Raw genomic sequence first — 6,249 nt, forward strand, 5'->3', positions numbered from 1 at the left:
CTACAATTTTGGGTTAGGGTATTAAGCAGTATTCTGATTAGTTATTTTCGTACTTATAGACAAATTGGTTTGTTAACTAATCGAAAGGTATGGTCTCTAGTCTCCCAGTTCTGATTGAATCCACCTTTAGAAAAGGCAGGATTAAATCGACCGATCTTGATTTGTGGACTTTTTCGATGAATCTATTGATTATTCTTCAGTACTTTTTAGAGCCCATAGACCATTTTGAGACTATTTATGCGTCGATTTTTTAAATGCTGAGTTGAATGGAAACTTTATTTTCGGCTATTTGAATGTCGGGAGATGTGGTATGAGATAATCGGAAAATAACACTTTATTTTCTAATTGAAAGCTTGAATTATATATTGATGAATAAAATATTACATTCTAGAGATATTTGTATTATTACTTTTAAATATTGAGAATTTACATATTATTTTTGCGCAGTGTGGTAACCCTTAAAACATTTATTTTTGTTATAAAATTGCAAAACATATTTAATTTGTTGCTCATATTTCAATAATTGTAAAACATTTATATTAGCGCTTATGTTGATGGTTTTCGAAATGAATTACTAACATATTTATCTAAAAAATCATATATGTATATATACTTACTCACGCCACAATGGTTGAAATTTAAGAATTTCTGCCACAATACGAATTTATAATTTAATTTGCCAAAAATATGTGTATATATTTATGTATATGAATAAATGGCCGTATGTTTGAAATGCGTTGATATAAATATATATATATATAAAGCTATATGCAATTGGTATGTCTATATATTTATATATATAGATTATATATATACATATGTATAGCAACAGTTGAGTTTCGGTGCAAACGCTTTGAGCATTATCATAGTGTATATATATGTATACATATATACCGTTATTACACTATTTCCCAAAAATATATTTAGTAAATTTTTGAATTCTATGCAAAATAAATTTATGCGATAGGCATAGGCCATGGCATTGTCAGCTGGTGAACATGGACCTGCTAATATACATACACATATCTCCATGCGTATCTAATATATGATAGTATTGTATCAGGATACGTTGGATAAAATATTTCTGAATTTTAGCACAACTAAATGCATATTTACGCGTGTTGCTAATAGCTACGTTTAAGAGAATACTTATAATATATAGGCACAAATATTAAGCATTTCAAAGCGCTTCAGCAACTAGATAGTTTTTTTTTTTTGTTTTTCTTTTTAATTTTTATGCTAAAACAAGAAAAAACGTTAACTTCGACTGTACCGAAGCTAATACACCCTTCACAGGTACATTTCTTTTAGTAACTATGTGTTTAAGCAAATCTAAAGACGTAAGAAAAAGTAAGTAAAAAAAAGAAAACATTTTACTAATACTTTTTAGCCGGGTTGTTTGCTAGAAACATTAAGGTTATATAGTTAACCGATCTGAACAATTTCTTCGGATATTATATTATTACCTTAAGCAGTAATCCATGTCAAATTTCGTGAAGATATCACGTCAAATGCGAAAATTTTCCATACAAGCCATTGATTCCGATCGTTCAGTTTGTATGGCAGCTATATGCTATAGTGAACCGATCTGAACAATTTTTTTGGAGATTAAATTATTTCTATGAAGAATAGCTCACACCAAATTTTGTGAAGATATGTAGTAAAATGCGGAAGTTTACCATACAAGACCTTGATTCCGATCGTTCAGTTTGTATGGCAGCTATATGCTATAGTGAACCGATCTGAACAATTTTTTCGGAGATTAAATTATTTCTATGAGCAATAACTCACACCAAATTTCGTGAAGATATGTAATAAAATGCGGAAGTTTTCCATACAAGCCCTTGGTTCCGATCGTTCAGTTTGTATGACAGCTATATGATATAATGATCCGATATCGGCAGTTCCGACAAATGAGTAGCGTCTTGAAGAGAAAATAACATCTGCAAAATTTCAAAACGATATTTTAAAAACTGAAGGACTAGTTCGTATATATACAGACAGACAGATGGACATGGCTAAATCGACTCAGTTCAACATACTTATCATTTATATATATACTTTATAGGGCCTCTGACGCTTCCTTCTGGGTGTTACAAACTTCGTGACAAACTTAATATACCCTGTTCAGGGTATAATTAAACTAAACGAATATGTAAATATGCGTACTGAACTAATTTTGGAAGAAATAATGTCAAAATCTCGTTATCAATACTTTCCGTAGACCGGAAAGAATAAACTTTAATCTAACATCTATAGTAATGTCTCTTCGATGTGAGTATATAATATGAGTTGGCAAAAAAGCTGAAAAGTATAAAAATGATGAGGCCATAAAAGTAGAGCTTGTAGAGCTCCACAAAAGAGAAGAACACACGCTCAGTCGGACATGATTTCTAATAATATCAGAGAAGAAATCAGAAATAGTCTGAAATAATTTTTTTTCAGAATTCTGACTTTAAATCATGCTAAAAGACTTCTCAAAAAGTTTAATTGTCGTCTGGAGACTGTTGTAAACTTTTAGAACTATTAACTTGTTCGCTTGAGGGGCTATGCCTGTGTGACCCATGAAAAATTAGGCAATTTTCGTGTATTTTTTTAAAGTACTCGATCGAATGTTTCGAAGTGGTCTTTGTAAGGTCTATTTTCAGCTAAATTTAGATATTTTTTTTTACAAAAATAATGAAATATAACGGAGTTATTATGTGCTGTCTTCGGAGGTGCATAAAAACATATGTTCCCCAACTGCTGCCATGATTCCGGCCGAAACAGAAATATACAATAACCTAGGATTTTTGAAAAATATCAGAAATTAAGAAAAGTTTTTTTTTTTAATGCCAAATTAACAATTTTCAACCAATCAAAAAGATAGTAGGTAGTAAATATATTCAAGAATATCAGTATAAATTTGAATTAGATCGGTAAATTTCTCGTTGAGTTATGGTGTCAGCAATTTTGAAAAATATCGTTTCCAGAAAAAATCGTTTAAGGTTTCGATTATAGCGGATTATACGTGCGGTTCGGTGTTTATCGATTTTTCTAGGTTGAAAATGAAGAAAATATCACCCGATTCTCAAAAATTCAGTGCCTTTGATGCTTAGCCCTTAGTCTTACTCGCAAACACGCTCACAACATTCCTTCAGAATCTCCTGTGTTTTGGAAATAATACCATCTGCTCCAAAATATTGAGACCCACTTACAAGCCATTCTAAACTGACGAGGTTTTTAAGATGATAATTTACAACCTTTTCTTTCATTTTGAAAAAAGAAAAAAAAAAACACAGAACGGCGAATCTGGAATCTACTAATCTTCTAGCTACAACCACTTCACTATTGTATTCTTTGGTCATAGTTGATTATGTCTACCGAGGCTCTAGTCAATAATCATGTGTCGAAATGTGTACAATGAATATTTATAGAAATTTCATAAATTTTATAGAGATTTCTCAATTGATGGAAGCATTACTCTCTATGAGTCCAGATATATTAATGTTTTTACATGGCGCTTATTAGTATACCAAATCGACCCCATCAAATTCTATTGTATGGTTATTGTTAGGCACGGCTACCTAAAATTGGGTCCGAAAGAGACTACTTTCTTCGTAAAAGGAAATTTATAAGGGGTTGTCAACCAGCTAATTTGTTTAAATGGCGCTGGAGAGTATACTACATCGAATCAAGGAGAGGGATAAAACTATTTTTCATGAAGTGTTGGATATTAAAGAAAATGGAAGTAAGAATTGAAAAAAGTCTCCAAAAATAACATTTTCTCATTAATTGCTTAATAATTATTTCTTTGAAATTTAATCAGTTTAGTCTTTCAATATAATATAAATGCACACATTAATTGAGACCCGCACTTTAACTTCTCCGCTGTTAAACCACACCACACACATACACATTCATACGCTCATATTCTCCGTACATTTTTAATTTCCTTTTATTTTCATTAGATATATTTTCCTGCTATTGTTGCCCTACACTTCCCACAGCACTTCCTAAATAACACCAAGCGTACAACAAAGCACATCCAACACAACAACAACAACAGCAGCGTGTTTTTTTTTTTGTCTCTCGAACGTCAAGCGCGCAGCCTTTTGTCTTTGCCACAGAAGCGCTGCTTTGTGGGTAACAAAGGGTTAAATAGCGCAAATATTATGTTGATATTATACAATATTTTATAACTGTATCTTTGTTGCGGTGCACCAACAAACATTTTCATTGTTGTTGTTGTTTATTTTTTTCTTGTCCTTTATTTTGTATAGCGCTTGTTTGGCACTTCCTTTAGCACAGCATAAAATTGTCACTGCTTGTTGTTGTTGTTGTTGCTTGCCGTCTCCTATGCCAAGCTTTGAGCTGCAGCTTTCGAAATCCCATTTACCATTTGAACCCTTTGACGGCGTCAGGCTTTGTTTTTTCTAATTTCTTATTTTGAAATTTCGTTGCCTTCTCCCCATTTTTCTTCTCCTCCAGCTTCGTCGTCTTCTTCGGCTTGACAATTTTAATACCCGCAAACAATTTAATTAAGCTTTTTTGCACTGTCGCTACTTATGTAGATTTTTTATTGTAATTGTCTCTGTCGCTGACTTGACTTTTTGTTGTCGCCTTTATTGTCGGATATGTAAATACATACATATTTATTTGTTTTAATTCTTTGTTCGTGCTTTGGTGTTGCTATTTACACATTTTCAAACAATGTTTCACATTTTATTAATATCCTCGAATATAAGGGTCGCGCTCCTTTGTTGCTGCTCTGACTTGATTGGGTCTTAACTGTGTAGAAGTGTTGAAATTTATATGTCTGTAGTAAAAAGTAATCCAGATTTATAGACCAAATGTCATTTAAAATGCGTTTCTTATGGTTTTTGTGAAATTCTGAATCGAATCGAACACACCACACTGGTATATATGAAATAGACTGCTATAGACAAATAGAGATGGAATAACAAGTGATTATACTAATTTAATGAGGTCTCCACTCTCTTTTATCAAAAATGTGAATATCTGTAAGTAGCTTAAGAGAAGGAACATCATTTTCCCAGACATTTTATTCGGACCACACTTTCAGCAACGATATGAGAAGTCTTTAACTTCATAGGAATACAGCATTATCTTCGGTTACAGATACCATATCTAAAAAGTTTCACGTTAGGTCCCCACAACCTTATTGATTATACTAAGATGTCCTTCCAAAATTAACCCGTGCAATTTCGATCTGTATAGGACTTAAAGAGATTAGGAATAATATCCCACGAAGTTACAATAACTCTCACATAGCCGAAGCAGAAAATATTTCTTAAGACCAAAGAACTTTCAGATTAAAACCCTAGTGATTGTGCCCCGGATATTATGGAAAATATCATAGGGATCTGAGAAATCTTAGTGAGCTTTTCTAATAACTTCATCTTATTATTTTACTTGCTCTCACGCCCTTTTTCAGTCTCACTTTTTCTGTCACTCTCAGCCCTAAACCACACTTATGCAAATCTCTACTGATAATCGAATAAGCGCACAGAGAGCGAGAGATTTCGCAGCGTAACCGATAAACATGTATCAGTGTACCCATTTTATACCACATTTCTACAACTGTGGCTCCATCACTCATTTCTAGGTCAACACAAAAAAACATTGCCTACTACATTCTCATTGCTGTCAGCAACAACAAGGTGAAAATGGCAATTCGCTTAATCATTTTGTCATGCTTACATGAATTATGCGCGTTAGCTGAATTATCAACATACAAATGTACGGAATTACATAAGCAAGTGCGTTTGTTAGTTTGCAAATTTGGGTCTCTCTGTCTGGTGCGGCTAGAAGCGCGTGTTGTGGCTGCAGCGGCCACAACATTTGGCCGCGAACACGACAACGAAGCGCCACAACAACAACACGCTCAAAGAGTGGCTCAGCAACGTGGAGAAGAGCTAAAAGGTTTCACGTTCAACAAACTAGGCGAGCGAATAACTACAATTTTTTGCATGAATCTGTTCGGAATGGTATGGGGTGGTTCTATTACTAGATTGCAGCAAAATTCAGCAGATCTCAAGGAATATAGATTTCTGAAGCTTTTTATTTAGATTTAATTTACATTAGTCTAATTTATTTTTATTTATAATAATTTTGATAAATATTAACTTCATTTAATGTCGACTTTTTTAATCGCTTTTAACTCGATTTAATTAAATGGATTTTATTTTAATTAAAAAAATTTAATGCGATTTTCCCTAATTTAATTTAAGGAGTTCTCCTTTATAT

The sequence above is a fragment of the Zeugodacus cucurbitae genome, chromosome 6 (assembly GCF_028554725.1).
Source record: "Zeugodacus cucurbitae isolate PBARC_wt_2022May chromosome 6, idZeuCucr1.2, whole genome shotgun sequence".
In the NCBI taxonomy this organism is placed as follows: Eukaryota; Metazoa; Arthropoda; class Insecta; order Diptera; family Tephritidae; genus Zeugodacus; species Zeugodacus cucurbitae.